Genomic DNA, 21,972 nt, shown 5'->3' on the forward strand with positions numbered 1-21,972 from the left:
TATTATTTAGAAAGGATATGTTATGGATATGATATGCAATAATGTATTAATTGCCAGCAGCAGTGTAGTCAGTAATGAAAGGGATCAAATTAATGTTGAGAGTGGCATTATTGTCATTAATGCTCTTCCCAGGTGATTACTGAAAAAGCAACTTCTGCAATCTCCAGTTATAACTTTTAAAGCTTGGTCATCAGTCTGTGATTTCATAGCAGCAGTGCCATTTGGAAATCTCCTGACACTGTTGGTCAGCAGAATTGTGTAATTAAATAAGGGGATGATAAAGCCTAGAGGTTAAAGATATGGGCTGGTAAATGAAATATTGGAGGTAGTTCATTAACCATTTCCAATGTGCCCTTGAGCAAGACACTTAACCTCAGGTTACACTAGGGGATTGACTCTGTAATGACTGTACAGCAAGTTAAAAATGACATTCAGATCTGTCAAGGTTATGTCATGAGAGCACATTTTGTGGTAAATAATGATGTTATGATATTGCTGTTATATATTAAGCAATCCCTGCTGAAAAGACCATCTTACACTAGCAATGTTGTCCATACAGGTTCAGGCTGGTTAATAATGGTCTGAAACTGGTCTAATTTGTGGACAAGCATAGCCATGGTGTTCAAAAGTAAATTTGCTGAACAACCAGCATGTTCTACCAGGTTGACCAAGGAATTCTTGCTGGTTAAGATAGATAAGAGGTCTGGTGGGGAAACCAGAACACCAGTTTCTCATACTGGAAACTAGCATCCAAAACACATATGCTGGTGACCAGCTGTGCTGGTCTTCTCAACAGGGATATCCCCAAAACAAAAGCACACATTTGCAGTGAAGCAGTTTTACTGTACATTGGCTGAAGGCTTCTCTATATGATGACCGAAATAGGGATAATCCTTGCTAATCTGGCGTTTCTTAGACAGTGTTGAGGTTCATTGATTACAGGGAAAAAGGGCAAGATTTTGAAGGTAACGTTCCAGTATTTACATGCATACCTCCTCTAGTGTGAATCACCACCTGACCTTTAAGGTATCCATTATTCATCAAACACATACCTTTAATGTCCTTGCCAAAGCTCATGGAGGATGCGACAGTCTGGCCTTTGCTGTTGGATTTCTCTTTCAGGACGTCATCGTCATTGGGGGTGCTGTCCGCCCCATGCTTTTTCTTTTTCTTCTTGTGACGAGGGGGCAGTTTCTTGGGGAAGGTGAACATGGGAATAATGACCAACAGCATGGCAAAAGCACAGAGCAGGAAACCACTCCACCTGTAAACATAAACATAACCAATGGATTTAAGGATAATCGACACACAAGCAAAACACGTATTCTGATGTGGAGATTGACAGATGTTTTTGTTTTGTTGTTTTACAGCTTATTTCAATACAAATTGTTTTTAAATGTCTGATAAGTAATATGCAAAACCATTTTAAATTATTGTTTAATTCCTGCTTTTTCACACAATGACAAATAAATGATCATTAGGCTACAACAATACAGAATAATATTCACTATGAATATTTTAGTATAAATGTATATTATAATTCATGATATAATATTTATATAACTATTAGGCTTAAAATGCTACAAGTGTATTACTTGAGGGAATGGCTGTTGAATAATTTCTTAAATAATTTAAATTAAAATCAAAACAAATGTTAATTTACCTGTGAACACTGTTGTTTCCTATAGAAAGCACAGTGATGTAATAGCATTTCTGGGTGATATTCTTAAGAGACCCACCAAACTGTGCATTGTAACCGATAATGAATAACCGATTATCAATTAAGTAAAAAACAACAACAACAACTTCAAAAACGCCAAATTGAACTTTGCAATGTGCACTGTTTTTACCTGTTGAAAGCACAGTGATGTAATGGCATTGTTGAGTGCTAATTTCAAACAGTGCCATTTAACCAATATTGAATAACTGATTACTGATTTTGAAGAGAAATAAAATTGGCCAAACTGATGAGCCTACCTCTCCTATGAACACTGTTGTTTCCTGTTAAAAGCAAAGTGATGTAATGGGGTTGTTGAGTGCTAATTTCAAACAGTGCCATTTAACCAATATTGAATAACCTATTAAGTAAAAGCCGAATATTGCTCTACCCACATGCAAAACAGAACTTACCAGTTGCCAACAAAGCATGGATCATTCTGCTCAATGTTGACGATGGTTTTGGGATCCACATAGAAGCCAATCAAAACTCCTCCCAGCAGGTACCCTGCAGCTGGACCCAGAGCCCCCATCACATACATAATAGCTGTAAAAAAGAAAAACAACATCACGTTACAAAACATGCTCCACTACACCCACATAATAGACTTTTTTCATACTACAATGAGTCTGATTAATAGTTGTTTCCAATTTTGCTGCACCATGAGCTCTTGACTCAGTCATATATGCTGGGCTAATGAAGAGGATGATCGGCTAAACATAATAGTGCGTCATTCTTTCACTCTGTTAAGGAACAACATGTATTAATAGCAGTGTTCTTCCAGTCATAATGTTTTTATATACCATAAAGATGTCAGATATCAAGATCAGAGATAGTATATAGAGGTTTAATATTTAATACACCTTAAGCTTGACACACTAATTTGGAGATTTAGTTTTTCAAGTAGGTGTTTTTTGCAAGGCTAAAATAGCTGCCATGGGGAGATAAAGATATCTGATGAGTGGACTGACTCGCTTTAAAATAACTTTGATGGCATTTGCCAATCCTGATGTAGACCGTCAGATTGGTTTGTTTTTGTGTTCGTACCAGAGGGTTATCTGTATTTATACACAGGCAGATGTGTGTTCTGTTTTAGACAGCAGTCATTTTGAGAGCTGGGTATGTGTGTACTGTTGGAAGATACATGCACAAAGTGTCATCCCTACAATCATCTATTTAAGCCAGTTCACAGAAAGCAGCAGAGAAATCTCTCCTCTTCCACATGCAGAGGTGGGTAGACTAGCCAAAAACTGTACTCAAGTAAAAGTACAATTACTTAAATACTCAAGTAGAAGTAAAAGTGCTAACATAAATAATTACGTGAGTAAGAAACTATCCAGTTAAAAGAGTACTCAAGTAATGAGTAACTCGTTACTTTCACAAATGAAATAATGGACTTTAACTCCCCTATATTCCATTGCATAATACACATTTAACATGTATTACAGAATTATTATTATTATTATTATTATTATTATTAGTAATAATGTAAATTCTGTCATAAATCACCATCGTGTTGTTCCAAACCCATATGACTTTCTTCCATGCAACACAATAAGGAGATTTTAGACAGAATGTTAGCCTTGGTCACTATTTACTTTCAGTGAATGTGTTTTTTTCCTCCATATTTTGAAAGTGAATGGTGACCGAGACTGTCAGTCCCTAACATTCTGTCTAACATTTTGTGTTCTACATAATACAAACAGTCATACTGGTTTGGAACAACATGAGGGTAGGGAAATTATGACAGAATATTAAACTATCACTTTATAGAAATAATTTACCCAAAAATGAAAATTCTCTCATCATTTACTAACCCACATGCCATCCCACTTATGGATGACTTCCTTTCTTCTGCAAACTCAAATTAAGATTTTTAAAAGAATATTTTAACTCTGTAGGACAACATTTTGATACTTTTTGACAAATCATTACTTGTCAAACAGTGCTATTTACTTGATTAAAATAACAGAGACAAAACATACACATACTTTTTAAAATGTACTCTTTATTTGATAAAATGTGTTTACTCTTTATTTTAACACACAGTTTATATTAAAAATGACTGAATGACTAAAAATTAAGATTTATTGTAATATTGTATTAATATATTATTTAATTAGAATAACAAGTAAGGCCCAAGTATTTTAAAATTTCATATGTGACGTTGTTTCTGCAACAGCCTGAGAGCTCCAACACTCACTGACTGGTGTATAGTCAGCATCCGAATTCACACATTTTGTTCACATACTGCTGAGATATAGTGCACTAACTGCCATTCACTATATAGGAAAAAGTGAATGAGTGAACGATTGCATAATGCGGACACAGCCAGTCTCTACGCCATACGATTGCCTTGCGCTCGCACATCTCACATGCGCTGATATATTGCTGCACTGATTTGAAAATGTACACTTAAAAACTGGTGTCATAAGAGCTGTTACATTATCACCCTGAAAATTACCATCTCACTACACAGAAAAGCACGCATTAGGATTAGAGCCAAAACATATCTCAGCGTGCTGCCTTAATTTGGAGCTGTGATTTTAATCTTGAAATATCAGCTTGTTTTGGTGTTAAATGAAGGCATTGCATGAGGAAACTATAATTTTTTTCCACAGCACAGAGCGAAGAAAGTGTTTCACTTTGAAGCATTTGATGCTGCAGCAGTGCTTGAGTGGCAGTCTGTGACAGCGGCTCACCGTACGCAGCTGTGTGAACATCCGCTGTCATAAAAGTCCTATTCAATAATCTCTCACTAAATTACATATTAAAATTAAACACAGTAATGTAACGATAGGAACACCACCCATTGTAAAGTAAAAGTAAAAAGATTTCATTAGAAATTGACTTGAGTGAGAGTAAAAAGTACCCACTTTTAAACGTACTCTGAAAGTATTTTTTTTCCAAAAAGTTATTCAAGTAAAAGTAGCAAATTACTATCCACCTCTGTCCACATGACCCATGTGGCTGCATAGTGAGCCAAGCCAAACTGGTTCTGATCCAGCCAGAAGCTCACACAGCACTCTGAGAGGTGCAACATGAGTGGGCATCACAACTCAGTGCAGGAGAAAGTTTGGCCGATGGCCTGCCAGGTTACATAACACAAGCACACTCACAACAGATCAGTAACTTTTTATTTGATGTAAACAGGACTACACTGGCTTAGACTCCTGTCCTCCATGAGACCTCTAAAGCCAGAACTGAGAGAATGAGCCAAATCTAGCATACACACACACACGCATACAAACTGTTAGAGCCAAAGGGCTGCATGACATTTGGGCATAATCATTTCACACACTGAACCAAATTTAGTAACGGGTGATGATTACACTGAGAAATTATGCAGCCTTCAATTCGTCCTGGGAAGTTCCTACTTATGAGCTCGGAAAATGACAATTACAATGTGATGCGTTCAATTGATTTTGATAAGAAAAAAATGGAGGCATTAGATAATTCCATTTTCTTTTTCTCCTTTTCATTTCCAGACAAAGATACTAGTGCAACATAATGACGATCAAATACATTCTGTTATACACAACATTAATTGTGTAATTGATGCTTTATCTATATATTTTATCATTCACATGCTGCCACAAAGAATGACAAGAAATTGTTTTGTCATGCATGTGTGTCCCCTCAAACCATCTAAATGATTATTATATTCTAGCAACCTTTTGCACATGAGCTAAACTGTAGCCAATATTCACAATCAAAACTAATGACCAATACCAGTTTGTTTCTGCTACAGTTCTTTTTTCATCTTTTTTTTTTCTCCCCTTTTCTCACCAATTTGGAGTGCCCAATTCCAAACATGCTCTAAATCCTCATGGTGGCGTAGTGACTCGCCTCAATCCGGGTGGCGGAGAAGGAATCTCCGTTGCCTCCATGTCTGAGACCGTCAATCCGTGCATCTTATCACACGGCTTGAGCGCATTACAGCGGAGACCTAGAGCGTGTGGAGGCTTCAAACTATTCTCCGTGGCATCCACGTGCAACTCACCACGTGACACACCGCAGGCGAGAACCACATTATGGCGACCACGAGGAGGTTAAACCAACATCACTACCCACACTAGCAACCGGAAAATTGGTTGCTTAGGAAGCCTGACACGCCTTCAACTCAAGTCAACTTAAAGGTATAATTTACCTAAAAATTTAAATTCTATTATTATTTATTCACCCTCATGTTCTACACCCGTATGACTTTCTGTCTTTTGCAGAACAAAATATATATAATTTTTTTTTTGTCGCAATTGCTGATTTCTATGACTCAATTTAAAGCTTAAAAAACAACCCAGAAAAGGACATAATAGTAATTAATGTGACTTGTGTGCCATATTCCAAGTCTTCTGAAGACATATGATCCCTCTTTATAATGAACAGACCAGAAATGTAAGTTGTTTTTCACTATCACATATAAATCATAAGTCAATGATCAATTCCTGTAAATCAGATATGGTGACACATTGATAACATCATACATATGTATTTTCATAATACATTTTTTATGAAATTATAAATGACACTGGCCTTAAAAAGGAACTAGAGACACAATTGAGCATCCATTATTTTTTTAATTTTTAATATTCTGCTTCATTCATGTATTTGCCTGCAGTCTGTAAACATTCACACCTGAGACACATTTATGTTCCTCTAATTATTATTCTTTTGTCTATATCCTGCCTATTGCCTAATCCTATTATATATCTGCCATAGTAACACCTATATTGACACCCAACATTCACCTTTGTTGTTGCATCAAATGTCTTTTTTTGTGATCTTACATGGATTCTTTTAGCAAATTCCATCATAAAATATAATAAGAGAATGTAACCGGTACATCCTATGGCAAAGGTTAGCATTAGCTTAGCTCCATGTCAGCAGTGTGTAAACAATACAAATTAAACATAACATACTGCATTTATCTTACTTTCAGTTATCACTGAGTGGTTATAACAGCTTCTTTTACTGATTTCATGTGGCTCCCATTCATAGAAAGAAGCATAATATTTAAAGAATACGCAGCCTATAGCAAACAACAGTTCTCTTACGAGAGGTTCTCTTGTATTGCGTAAGCTAGCTTACACTACGGGAAAGATTAATCTTTTCTGAGATATTGAAGCCAAAAAATTATCCTTAATTTTGTATCATTTGTCAACGCAGTGCAGCAACTGCAGACCTTGAGCGGGCTAGCTAGCGAGCTCATTGGTTGCTCTGCGGCAACTGCTGCAGCCTACAGACGAACTTGGGCGAACTCGCGTCCAATGAGAGGCGTCCGCGTGCTTACTGCATCAAAGCCTGCCAAAATGGGCGTGGCTAGAGTGCATATAAGCGTAGTTCGTAGGCTGGAACCCTGATTTTCATCTCTTCAGCGAAGCTCTTCGCATCTCTGAACTGGAAGCCGCGTCGCCGTTCGAGGGGCATCTAGCAAGCTTGGACAGCGCTCGAAGAAGCCGGCCGTCTCCGCCACCTTCAGCCATCCTGCGAGCTACGCCATCCGGCGACGTATCCTTTTTTAGAGCAAGCTAGTTCTTAACGAACTTCACAAAAGAGTAACGAGCGTATTTTTTAAGATGCCTCGCACCACTTGCGCTTCATGCCGCGCCCCTCTCAGCGCCGGAGACCGCCACATCATCTGCGCTCTCTGCCTGGGACTGGGGCATGCAGAGCTCGCCCTCGCTGAAGGCGGATGCGACCTCTGCGAGGAGCTTCCGATGTCGACCCTGCGGGCTCGACTCGAAGCGCTCAGAACCGAAGCCGCCGCGCAGCCTTCCGTTCCGCCGCGCAGGAAAAAGCGCCGCTCCCAAAGGCTGCCAGAACCGGTGATAGAAGCGACTGCCTCGCCGGAGCATCGCTCTCATCCTCCCCTTCTCAGCGTCGACAGGGCGGCCGCCCTCGATCGCGCTCAGACAGCCGCCGCAGACCGCCGCCCCCCCGCGGGCCTCGGTCTAAGGTTGCGCTGAAACCTGAGCAACCGAAGTCCTCCTAGCCTTGCTGAAAAAACGACGGCTCAGTCCCGCCGCGGCCGGACCACCGTCAAATCTTCGCCCCCTGTCAGTCCCCCTCTCTCAGGCTACTACAGTGGTGGATTCAGCAGCCAACAAGCCTGTGATACTGCCCGCTTGCCTGCACTCAAACGCCGTTTTAACGGCGACCCAAAGAAATCTTGTAAAAAGCAAACATGCCTTATGTGTAGAAAATGTGCCCACAATCCAGTGTTCACCCCTACACACAAGCATTACACTTCCCATGTTCCTATAAGAGCCCACTCACATAAAGCGGACACAGCCCGCTCGAGAGTTAGAGTCAATAAACGCGCCCACGAATCCGTGCGCGCGCCCCTTCTCTGGCCGCTCTGTCACACGACCAGCAAACACTTCTCTGTATGTAAGTCCCGTGCCCGTGACTATGCTCGCGCATCACTTAACAGATGTGACTCTTTCCCCATTCACCTCAATAGGGAAGTCACTCACAGAACAGCCTGTCCCTGCTGTCTGCGAGCAGTCATGCATAAGCACAGTAAGCACGCTCACACATTCTGTTCAGCGCGCTGTGTGCGGCAATCAGGGCGATTTGGCCATTCACCCTCTAGCGTTACGCTTCAAAGCGTGGGAAGCTATCCCAGGGATATCCAAATGGGTGTTAAGCACAATAAAACAGGGCTATTTGCTACAGTTTGATCGCCGCCCTCCCCGCTTCAGAGCGCGGCTCGAAACTATTGTGAACACGGAAGCAGCCTGCATGCTTCGTTCAGAAATAGCAAACCTTCTGAGCAAAAGGGCCATAGAGAAAGTGCCGCCTTCGCTGAGCGAGTCGGGGTTTTACAGCCATTATTTTCTTGTTCCCAAGAAAGACTTAGATCTCAAGGGTTTGAACAAGGTGCTTGCAAAAAGACCGTTCAAAATGCTTACAATCAGGAAACTCCTCGCGCATACGCGCCAGGGGGACTGGTTTATCTCTCTCGATCTGAAAGATGCCTACTTTCAGATTCAGATAAATCCCCGTCACAGGCCATTCTTGAGATTCGCCTTCGACGGCCAGGTTTATCAATACACCGTCCTTCCGTTTGGCCTGTCTTTAGCACCCCGTACTTTCACGGAGTGCATGGATGCGGCGCTCGCACCCCTGTGGAGTCAGGGCTTGCGAATTCTGAACTATTTGGACGACTGGCTGATTATGGCACAGTCACATACGGAGCTGCTGTCTCACAGAACAGTTCTCCTCAGCCATCTGAACAGTTTGGGTCTTGCAGTCAATTGGACCAAGAGCTCACTACAGCCCAGTCAGGCAATTTCCTTCCTTGGAATAGAACTAGACTCCGTGGCAATGACGGCTCGCTTATCTACACAGCGCGCGCGCCGTGTTCAGTGACTAGCCGCGTCCTTTCAGATGAACAGCCTCACGCCTCTGAAAAAATTTCAGAGAGTGCTAGGTTACATGGCCTCAGCCGCAGCAGTACTTTAGCTGGGTTTACTGCGCATGCGCCCGCTTCAGCATTGGCTAAACACCCGCGCGTCTCGCCGGGCTTGGGCCGCCAGCCGATCAAGGTGACTCAGACCTGTATTTCAGCTCTGTAGCCCTGGACAGTGGCCGAATGGTATCAGCGGGGAGTGACGATGGGAGCTGTATCTCGCCGAAAAGTCATCTCGACAGACGCGTCCAACACGGGTTGGGGCGCGGTCTGCGAGGGCTCTCCGGTTTTTGGTCTATGGTCAGTTCAGGAAAAGCTCCTTCACATAAATTGTCTGGAAATGATAGCGGTCGAGTACGCGCTTGTGCGCTTTCTCCCGGTCATTCAGGGTCACCACGTCCTGGTCCGTTCGGACAACAGATCTGTGGTATCCTACCTAAACCGTCAGGGCGGTGTCAGATCCAGGAACCTCTTCCATCTGACGAAATGCATACGGAGTTGGTCCCAGTGCCACCTGCGCTAGCTGAGGGCGATGCACGTGCCAGGCCACCTGAACGACGGCCCAGACAGACTGTCCAGAGACAATATTCCTCCAGGGGAATGGTCCCTGCACGCTCAAACAGTCCAGAAGTTATGGCGCACCTCTTTGCGTCAGAAGAGAACTCTCACTGCCCAATGTTTTTCTCGAAAAGCGAGGACGCGCTGGCCCAGGACTGGCCCAACTGCCCGCTTTACGCCTTCCCTCCCGTCTCGCTATTGCCACAGGTAATGCAGAGGATCAGGGAAACGCGTCACTCGGTGCTCCTCATAGCCCCGCATTGGGAGAATCAGACATGGTTCCCGGAGCTCACGCAGCTGTCACTGACAGCGCCGTGGCCCATCCCAGTGAGAGCAGATCTCCTCTCTCAAGCTCGCGGCACGATCTGGCATCCCCACCCAGAGCGCTGGGCGCTGCACGCGTGGGTGATCAACGACTACCCGTCGCTCTGCCAGAAGGGGTAATAAACACCATCATACACGCTAGAGCCCCTTCCACGAGAAGACTATGCGTCAAAATGGTCTGTGTTTTCAAAATGGTGCACCGACAGAGACCTGGACCCACGGACATGTGGGGTGTCGTCGCTGCTCGTGTTTTTACAAGAGCTGCTGGATAAGGGCAGATCCCCATCCACGCTCAAAGTGTATGTGGCAGCCGTCGCGGCGTTCGCCGATCCCCTGCACGGCCAGTCACTGGGAAAAAACGAGCTGGTCATCCGCTTCCTCAAGGGAGCTAGAAGGATGAACCCCCCGAGCCCCCCATCGGTTCCTATCTGGGATCTTTCTATAGTTCTCGAAACTATGAAAGCCCCCCCTTTCGAACCGCGTCAATCCGTGGATTTGAAATACCTTTCACTCAAAACCGTTTTTCTGACTGCCCTGTCATCAGTCAAACGTGTGGGAGACCTTCATGTGCTGTCTGTCAGCGCTGCGTGTCTTGAGTTCGGACCAAGTGACTCCAAGGTCATTTTAAAGCCTAGACACGGCTATGTTCCCAAGGTGATCGGTACTCCTTTCAGAGCACAGGTCATTTCCCTATCGGCGCTGCCAGCATCCGATAGCGAACGCGACGCCAATCTCCTTTGGCCAGTCAGAGCACTGAGATTGTATACTGCGCGCTCCGCCTCTTTCAGACGCTCTGAGCAGCTTTTAGTTTCGTTCGGAGGGCGCACCAAAGGTCTCGCCGCCTCGAAACAGACACTGTCTAGATGGATAGTGGACGCTATTGCTGCCGCATACGCGTCAAAAGACCTGCCATGCCCGTTGGGCATTAGGGCTCACTCCACTAGAGGCATGGCCTCATCGTGGGCATGGTCCAGTGGGATTTCCATTCACGACATATGTGTGGCAGCGGGCTGGGCTTCCCCCTCCACCTTTGTCAGATTTTACAATCTGGAAGTGCCCGCCATGCAGGCAAAACTACTAGCGGTTTAATACGCTACAGCTCCCCTGGTGAGCTGCACTGATGGGACTCATTCCACACAGACCGGCACCGCCGCTCTGTCGTTCCCTTCCCACTATGTGCTTATGTATTACACACACACTGACGCGCACTCTTGCCGGCCAAATATTATTTCCCCACTCACAAGGGCTCCCCCGGGTCCCACCACCCCCGGGCTCATGCAGTGGATGCTTGGTGCGCACGGCGTTGACAATGGGTTCCCGTAGCGTAAGCTAGCTTACGCAATACGAGAGAACCTCTCGTAAGAGAACGAATCGGTTACCTAACGTAACCTCTGTTCTCTCTAGATGAGGGAACGAGTATTGCGTAGCCGGCCGTGCTCGCGCCACGAGCGACTTTCGCTTCATTCAATGAAAACCAGGGTTCCAGCCTACGAACTACGCTTATATGCACTCTAGCCACGCCCATTTTGGCGGGCTTTGATGCAGTAAGCGCGCGGACGCCTCTCATTGGACGCGAGTTCGCCCAAGTTCGTCTATAGGCTGCAGCACTTGCTGCAGAGCAACCAATGAGCTCGCTAGCTAGCCCGCTCAAGGTCTGCAGTTGCTGCACTGCGTTGACAAATGATACAAAATTAAGGATAATATTTTGGCTTCAATATCTCAGAAAAGATTAATCTTTCCCGTAGCGTAAGCTAGCTTACGCAATACGAGAGAACCTCTCGTAAGAGAACAGAGGTTACGTTAGGTAACCGATTCGGTTCATTGACAGATGCAGAATTCAAGTATACAGACTAGATACTGCATTAGTAGAGAACAGCAGTATGTTTGCACAAAATCACAATAAGTGATTGAATATTTACATAATGCTATTGCATTTTTGGTATCTGAGCTTTTTTACGAGTATGAGTACCAGTACATGAGCGCGGTATTGAACCCGATTCCAGTATCGGGACATCCCTAGTTTTTTCAAAATGATTCCATAATATGGGAAGTATGATACAAATGTTTTGATGTTTACTCTTTACATAAATTATGGAAATATGTTTGTAATAACATATCAATCATGAAAAAGCTTTCAGTATTCAAAGCATGAGATTCAGAGCTTTCAAATGATGTATTGGTCTTAATAAATGACCATTTAAACATGTAGTTAATATCTGTAGGGACCCACCAGAGGTTAACAGGTTTTAAGTAGACTTTTGTAATATATAGTGTGAAGTCACTTATACTCAGGGTTGGGAGGGATACTTTTGAAATGTATTCTACTACAGATTACAGAATACATACTGAAAAAAGTAATTTGTAACATTCCATTAGATTACTCAATGTCAGTAACATATTTTAAATACTTCAGCACTGGTAGATTTTTTTCACTTGTTTTGACTATAAAAAATCTGTCAGTACAGTAAGACAAAATACACATGTTAAAAATACATTCTCTGAAAAACCTAAATATCTTATGCAGTGTTGTTTCCAAAACACGATAAATCAAACCGATATTATTTTAAGGATTTTTAGATATTTTTACAGGAAAATACAAAAATTATTATCAAGAATACGATTTTTGCCCCAATATCAAAGGTCTTAGTAGAAAAAATAAATGATGATCCAACGTGAATTTTCTTTATAAAGATATGATTGTGCAAAATTGTAACTGTAGTGGAATACAGTTACTTATATTTAGTATTTTAAATACGTATATCCGTTACATGTATTTTGTTACTCCCCAACATTCACAATGGTCCACAGTCTGTAGCCCACTCTCACCAGCATTAGCGAGGCGATCCTGAAAGTGCAAAAAATAAGTATACATAGGCCTTTAGAATTCTTCAACATTCTCCTTTGCATGCCACTTAAGTGTTCTTCACATGGGGGGCTTTCTATACAAAGTCTGGAACACTTTAAATCTCATCTAGCCATGACACCTCAAACATTTAATCAGCCTTATCTACAGCCTAATTAAATAACAGGTTCAGCTAAAATAACCCTGGGATTATTGGAGAGGGGATGAATTATTCCTAAATTCACAAATACTGCTGGTAAATCTTATCAGCCCAAAGCAGAAATTCCCATCACACAGGACCAAATAGAAAGCAGGAATGTGTACTGCCTTTAACAGAAAGTCTTTTACAGAAGCGATAAAGCACTTGGCCACATCCCATCACCACCATGAGGGACTTCACACAAGTGTTCCACCACATCCCTCCGCCTACTTCTACACATTCTACTTGGCAAACTACAATCAATTTAATAATTAAAGGCCAAACTGTCCATTTACTGTTCACTCATTAACCAACAATCATAACACGTACACAAAAACAGCCTTTGAGTCCAGAAATGCAATTTATAATCATTAACGCAAGCGTAACAACAATTGATCACCTCAGTATGGAAACGGTTCAGACAGGAAGACAATATAATATCCATGATTACTAGCCTCTGTACCAGCTCCCATATCACTGAGAGAGATCACCTCTAATGTCACAATTGTGTTACAGAACTTTGTTTGGCTGAATTTATGTCGATAGGGGTATGTGCTTATAGAGGGTAAAGGAGGGTCATTTAATTAGAGAGCCCTCAAAGTTCCATGTTTTCTGCCAGAAATCCAGCCATGATTTTACCTCTACCACATTGCTGTTATCTCTGCATACAGGGGATGTGCTTGAGAAGAGAAATGTGCTGGCTATGCAAGACCATATGGTTGTAATCAACATCACTAAGTGACATCACAACTGGACACTCCAAGAATTCCAAATTAACCTTTGCATTCCCTGCTGAAAAGACCAGCATACAGTGTGTTGTGTTTTGGATTAGAGGTAGACCGATTAATCGGACGATTTTTTTAACATAATCGGCATCGGCCAATATCCAAGTATATCAAGCCGATTACTAGGCAGGCGCATCTGTGGGCAGCCTAGTGTTGTTGTGGAACACGTGTTCGATGCACACTGCCCCTAGAGTCATTTTCCAGCAGAGTGAGCAGACCTCATCCAGTGCCTAAGGAAGGAGCTAAGTTCCTTGGAGAAAACAGTAAGGATTAAATTTGTATAACTCCTTTATATTTAATTATAAACTTTTTATATGTTACTGCCAACTTCAAGAAAAAACGCGACATGACGTTCGGCTACTTTGGATATTGATAGCGTTGTTGAAGTTGCATTATCACAGCAGAAGGGTTGCAATCATGTCACAATAAGTAAGCAAGAATTTTGCAATTACAGACTTTTATTTGTTCTGTTTGTGTGTCTTATATTTGAGAGGGTTGTCACTCAATGTAGAGAAAAAAGTAATAAAAAAAAGACACCAACGCACTATATGCTATTGAAGGACTGGCTTTGGTAAGCTCGGACGTTATTGGTTCTGCTGTCGGTACTGGAGAAATTAAGAAAATAAATGTATTATTGCTATAAAGACAAAGTTATTTTTATCTCGCCAGCCATTTCTATGTATAATAATATGAAACTATTCTCTGTGATGCAATTTAGCTATTCGCAGTCGGAGAGAGAGAGAGAGAGAGAGAGAGAGAGAGAGATCTCCCTCACGCGGTGCCACAGCGAGCACAACATGAGCCCTGTTTAATGAGTGACGACGGAGGACAGAACTAAACATTCAAACGTAGCCTGGTTTAGATCTGTGATATTAGTCTGATATTATTTTAGATTTCGCCTTCCAAAGATTATAAAAATAATATTTATACATAAGCCGCATTCTGTCTAGCACAACTTCCTTCCCTTCACAGCGGTGCACTGACATTTCTCCCTAAAACTCAAACTTAATGTCAGAATCAGCACGATCGGTGATTGTTGTAAAATGCAGTCTAGCTACTGTTGCTAAATTGCGGGACGCGTTTAATAATAAAAAGAGCGCAAGAGATACCGTTCCCAAGGTGGCGCGCGCTCCGAAACAGACCACAACGAGACAAGCAAAGTATAGACTACTTTGGGTTTCATGTGCGTGTCTAAACGATCAACTATACACAAAAATATGTCAAAACGACCGGCTTGGAGATTCACTTAAACACAGTTTATGTCTTAAATGGATGTAGTTATGGAAATAGTTGGGAGAAAATATGCTGCATCAGGAGCCAATTAGACTCGGTCTTAAAGGGGACTCTGTCTAATAAACATGCTGACGATTGAGCCATTACTGTGATTCAAACAACAAAAGGCAAAGAGAAAATCACTTACAGCTCTTGAATGAATAACTTCTGCATTAATAAGCATTAATCTATCTATGATAAACTAAACTGTTATTTTACAATTGATTACTTTATTAGATTTCTTTTTAGACCACACCTGAACAGTAATGTTAGTAGACCTTCCTGAAATTAAATCACTGTGCCTATATAACGTTTATCTTAGTATATATATATATATATATATATATATAACAAAAAGAACCTCTAAGAATACCGTTAAAGTACCGGATCGATAAGCAGTATCAGTAAGAGTAGTAATACCATTAAAACCTTAACGATACCCATCCCTAGTTATGCCTGTGCTTCTCTTGGATGCTCTGAATATTGGATTACGTGTCTGGATTGCCCCTTAATTAAAGCTGCATTTGGATCTCAACCTTCGTGTCTCGGAGCAGTTCGTAACACCTGCATTGTTTATTTAATATATTTGTTATACATTATTTATAAATATGTTTTTACATTATACATTTTTAATTGAAGTGTACAAGTGCAGATTGGTCAAGTGTTCAATAAATGTATTTGTTGAGAAATGTTGTCTATCTTAAGTAATTATTTGTGTTACATTTTATCTTTCAAACAAAAGGTTCAAATAAGAGGTTAAAAACAAGCACATATCGGCCAAAATACATCGGCAGCAGTAATCGGCCATCGGCCAACCCGGATTTCAAAAGATCGGCATCGGCCTGAAAAAACCAATATCGGTCGACCTCTATTTTGGATGCTGTTTCTCAGTATGGGATGCTGGTGTACAAGCATAATTTTAAAAAAAATTACATTTCATTGTCTGGGAAACTCACCCCAAGTTGGATACTTAATGCAAAGTCATATTATGGGACAACACAAGGGTGAATAATTGACAGAATGTTTATTTTTGGGTGAACTGTCCCTTTAACCAGCAAAGCTTGGTCAAACAACTTTCAGAAACACCATGCATGGTATACCATCAAACTAAAATTAACCAGTATAAATCAGCCTAAACCAACATAGAAAATTGGTGCTGTTCAAAGCTGGTCTTTACAGCAGGATTGCAACTTGCATAACAGACCTTCTCAGCAGACATGTCACAGAATGTGCAGAGTTAGTCATTCGACACAAATGCAGTGTTGACAATGTAGTCCTTGCAAATAAAAATCTCAAATGATCCTTTCAGGCTACAGTAAGTTGAGGAACCCTCCAATGAGCTGCTGGAATGGGAGTGGAAGCACATTTACACTGCATCAATAGATATCACAAAACACAGTATCCTGCACCATGCTTCAGTGTCACTCAAGGACATCCCTTTAAAGGAGTGTGTTGTCTTTCCCATACATGATGGATGCAGATTGTTTCTAGTGCAAGGGCACATGTAACTGCACGGGTTTGTGATTTAGTTCCAGGGTCAACCTCTTTCCAACACACATGTGACTGAAATGCTCTCAAACCAACCAGCTCCTTGAGGGTTTGTTTTCTCTGGAGAAGACAATGAAGTCTAAGCAACTTTCATGCTAAATTAATGAGTCCCCACTGACAAAAATAATTAGGGGAGATTAATAAATTGAATTCATTACAAAGAGAAAAATTAAAGTCAGCATGTGTGCATCAATGCATTGTGGTGGAAGAGAGTGAAAGGTTGCGCAAGGTGAAGTCCACAACACTAGAAATAGTTTATGACCCGTAAGAGTCTTAAAACAAACTGAGCGTGAAGCATTTGATCAAATGTACAATGTAGCACCCCCATTGTCACTGTCGGTACGCTGTGGGGGATTCATTGCAGGATATGATGAAGCAGATTAAATATGGGCATAAATTGTGTAATCTCTCACTGGGCTCAAATAGAGCCTTGGACCCCAAGAGAATTGTGCCGAAGCAAAACAGCTGCACAATATGGTACAATTCATCATGCAACTTTCTACTTAAATTGAAGCCCAAAAATATAACAGAAGTGCAAATTGTCTCTGAATAAAGAAGATGAATTAATCGAGTTAAAACTCTTCTTGTTGTTGAGGCAGGACGTGATGCAAGCACTCAAAATATGGCATTCAATGTGAAAAATAGCCATACTTAATTCCTTTATGCAGTAGTCAAGGCAGGGAAGAATCCCCAGCTGATATTTTACACTAAGTGTACAGCGTTGGATCTCTGTGGTTGTTCAACCCTGTGTCCTTGCCTGGAGACGGGGCTAAAAAACAATGAAATTAAATTAAATGAAATAGGGAATGTCATTGGCGTGTGGAATAGCACTGTCATGGCAACTTGCTGATGCAGCAGTGTCTTCTTCCAAGTTCTAACCTTCTCTCTCTCACTCTCTCTCTCTGTGAGCCCACATCAAAATGGCCTGACACAGCTGTCCATTTACTGGCCTATGTTGCCATTTCAATCCAGTCTGAGCACTGGATTTAGCTTTGTTTTGAACTTGACAACACTTACTAATGCCATGAGCAAAAGTTTTTTACGCACAGGTGGTGTTTTAGTGTATTAAAGATGTTGAGATGGCATATATAATCTGATCATCCTGTCTGGGTTTATTTGACATTAACCATACATACTGACCATTCATTTTCTTATTATATTAATTTTTATTATAAAATAAAATATTTATTTTAGTTTATTTTATTTAATTTTGAGTTGAACATAATGAAAGTCATAACTTTTGGGAACAGCACTACACTCGTCTTGTTTTTGATGCACTAAAAAAACCCAACTCATAACAGTCTTTAGCCGCTTTTCCTATATAATGTGTGTGGGAATTGGACTACACTGGTTGCACTGTATGTTTCATGCTGTAGATTCAAAAGAACCAGCTCATTTGAGTCATTTGTTCGGGAATCAGACTACACTGGACGCAATGAGTTTCGCACCATACAGATGATACTCAACCAGAATTAACGTTTCACCGCTGTGGTTGCTGCTGCAACTGTCCATTTACAGTAAATGGCACTATAACCATTCTGTTTCAACATGCTGATGCGAAACACGACACAGGTAATTTACAGTAAATTTAAACGAGAGCGAAAAGGCCAACGCAGAGCAGCAGTGAGAGAGAGAGAGAGGAGAGAAATGAATAAATTTTTTTTTTTAAAAACCTACTCGCCGGTTCTCCGATACACCGTCGCATGGTCCTCGATCACTTCTCCACCCTCTCAGGCAGACGACACAACCCCCGGTAGTCAGAACGCCCCTCCGCGTTCTCTGCAACTCGTGGGGACACTCCTCCGCCCCTGACAGCAGCCCTACCGCTCCAGGCGGTCGGGGAACACTTCCCTCCTCCCTTCGCGGATGACGGTCTTCCTCCGACCCCTCCGTGTTTTTGTGGGATGTCAGGGCTCTCCTCCGCCCCTGGCAGCGGCTCCATCGCTCCAGGCCGTCGGGAAGTCCAGTCCCCACTAGCCTCGCGGACGGCGGCCGTTCACCGTATCCGGGCTGTCGGTCTACTCCCTCCCCCGGTGGATGGCAGCGGCACTCCCCTGGATGGACGGTAGTGTCGAGGACTCCGCGACGGGCATCCCTCCTCCTTCCCGGGCTTTGGCACCAGTGTAAAGGGAGTTCAATGGGAAGGAGGCGAGAACCGACTCATGTCTTCCTAATTGCTGTCAGTGTAAACATCCCTTTAGAAATCATTAGAGTTATGGTTTAACTGGGCTTATCCAAAATCAATACGGAGTTGCTTACTTTAACAAATTAATGTAGCGCAAGTAAAACAGACTTCAGTAGTTCCACCAGCAGTTCCTCCTTAATAGCATGAAATGAGACATATTAGATTAGCTGCTCAATCAGAAAATGTAATCAGCTCCCCAAGCAGTTGTGTTATAACTCAGGTCAGGAACCCCAAACAATATTAAACATTTACAACAACTATCCTTAATGCACCCCAGTTGCTCTGATTCAAATGACATCCATCCTTGAACGGTCATCCAATGCATCCAATCAATCCAATTTAACAAAGAAAAGAAAGCCTTTGTTGTGACACATTATACATACATTTTCACATATATACAGTGAAATGTATTCGTTTTCACATATCCCAGCTAAGATGGGGTCAGAGTGCAGGGTCTGTCATGATACGGTGCCCCTGGAGCAGATAGGCATGCTCAAGGGCCCAACAATGGCATCTTGGCAGTGTTGGGCTAGAACCACCAACCTTATAACCTACAACTTTACAACCTTAAAAAGTTCAAAGAAAAAGACAGGACAGGGCAAACAGCCATGAACATTTCACTCACACTAAGCGACTGAACACATTATTTGCTGAAATGGTGGGTCTCTTCAGGGGTTCTGCAGCACATTGCTGACTCCCTTCACGCTTTCTGCTGATTCTGATGCAAACGTGTAGAACTCTGACCAATGCTGACAGCAACATTCACTACAAATCAAAAACACAAATGCTGATGTACCAAGTTCTACCCTAAACAAAAGACTAAAGCAGGAATTGCCTTCATTAACAATGTTTCAGTAGCTGACAGGAATGTGATGCCAAGAGTGTAACAATTGTTGTCTCAAATCCTTTAAAATGTATCCAATATTTTGATAAGGGAATTAAATATTTCAGGAGAAATAATGCAAATTTTATGCTTTACTACTTAAAAAGTGAATGGTTACAGAGGCTAAAATTCTGCCCATCTTCTTTTGTGTTGCATGGAATATGAAAGTTAAACAGGTTTGGAAAAACATGAGGGTGAGTGGAATACATTTTTTTAGGTGAACTATAAGTTAAAAAAGCATGAGTATCAGACAATTAGGGACAGTTTTAAAGACATTAAAGATAAATCAGATATAACACTAAAGGCAATGGTATTTCATTTTATTTATTTTTTTTACAGTATGTTCCATGGAAAAGACTTCTAAAGCTGCCTTCTACTCGAAGATAAAAGCTCCTGCTTACACCAGCACGCACCTCTCCCATCCAAACAGCTATAGGAAAAAGGTGCATAAGAGAGGAGGTTCAGTGTACTCAAGATTACCCCTGTGCATTCCCCCAACTGGAGATATCACTAGGTAAGATTTCAGGGGGCTCCCTTATTCCTCATGCATCCTGAGGTGGCACTAAAACTGCTGACATGCTCCACGTGGACTTGCCCTTTTCTTCCAGAGACCAACTGCCACCTTAATAATATTTGCAGCTTTGGTTTTATTGCCTTCAAAAGGGTGCACACTGGGGACCAATATCCTGTAAGGTCATACAGTACTTTAAAGCCACAGAAATTGTGCATGTTGTAGCTAGTGAATGCCACAGCTGAAGGTTTGCATATGTACCTTGGAAGTGCCTCTTTTTAAGACAAATTAGACTGGCACTATACATGGGGCAAAGCTTTATGACAATGATGTCTGAAAAAAAAAAAAGAGATCCTGGTAATGAATCCACAGCCATGTTGACTGTTACACTACTCTCCAACTCACACTGGAGAAAGAATTTCTTCAAACAGTGACAATGACATTGGGTCTTTTTTGAGACATTAACTCACTTAGCACTTTATTAGCAACACTATGGTCCAAACAAAGTGCCCGGCATGGTCTTCTGCTGTAGTAGCCCATTCACTTTTTTGCCAGGTTTGAATAACCAGACCCACTATGGAATATTTTATCTAATTTTCTAGCAAATCGAAGGGGAAGTCTGCAGAGGGGTGGAGTGACTAATGTTCCAGACAGTCCCAGACCAGAACTACTCGATCACACAATGGCAATCACCAGCTCCATGTACCCCACTGATCAAAGGTGCGGTTCGCTCATTAAAGGGCTTTAGTGCAGGAATGTTATTAAGGGGAACCGCTCCAAAGAAAAAGTTGCTAATCCCTTTGCACCTCTGTCCTTGCCAGCCATGGCGTCAGGTCACTCACCGTCAGGTCAGATGCTCACTCTGGCCTCCTAAATCTGTAATCCTATCCACTCTGGGAGCTGTATCGTGCTCTTTGTCTCTGTTCCCTTCTCTCTCTTTCACTCACTCTTTCTCTGTCCCATGACCATGGGGAAAAAAAAAAAAAAAAAAGAGGAGATGGGAAACCAAAATTGGGAAACTGAAGACAGAATAATAAGTAACAGCTTGAAACTGCTACAGAAATCATTGGCTTGACCCATTTACTGCAAACAAATTGAAGAACGAATGGCTGTGACATAATGTAGAACAAAATCTGGCCAAAAAGTCTGTTTTTGTGTTCGTGACCGTGGTTCGTAACAGCTTGCATGGGCGAATGTTAAGGAAAACTTAAAACCGACTGCTTAACACCTTCCTGCCATTGGTCCACATCATCAGTGGTGTGACCTTGAGCTCCAGCTACCTTGACGCCAACAGCTGATTCTGTTTATGTTGTTCAGTCTGTCAAAATCAGTCAGCAAGAACACACCAGCGTGTAGTTATTAGCGAGCTGGTGCAAATTTACCCACATCTGTATGATCGCTCATGTAGTGACATTTTCAAAGACCATGTCATGCAATTTTTTGTTTTGTTTAATTAGTCTACAAAAGCAATCAAATCTACTCAAAAACTCTTAAGTGCCCATTCACTCATGTGCCATCTGCAACGAAAGCCATTTACACATCTGCCCAAAGCAAGACAATAATTGTCTTTATTCTGCACATTAACACTTTTATACACTGATCTTTGCAGCAGAAAAATCATCATAAATTACACTAACAATGTAACTGGTGCATATTATGGCCGTGTATAGCGTTTTAGTGCTATAGTGCCATGAATTCATTATGTAAACAAGAAAAATTAAACATCTTCTGCTA

The 21,972-nt window shown here is 41.9% G+C and overlaps 1 pseudogene; it reads right to left on the reverse strand.

Annotated features, from left to right (window-relative positions):
* The window catches only part of LOC127634063 (solute carrier organic anion transporter family member 5A1-like), a 64,039-nt pseudogene that overhangs the window by 24,269 nt on the left and 17,798 nt on the right, over positions 1 to 21,972 (reverse strand).

The sequence above is a fragment of the Xyrauchen texanus genome, chromosome 41 (genome assembly GCF_025860055.1).
Source record: "Xyrauchen texanus isolate HMW12.3.18 chromosome 41, RBS_HiC_50CHRs, whole genome shotgun sequence".
In the NCBI taxonomy this organism is placed as follows: domain Eukaryota; kingdom Metazoa; phylum Chordata; class Actinopteri; order Cypriniformes; family Catostomidae; genus Xyrauchen; species Xyrauchen texanus.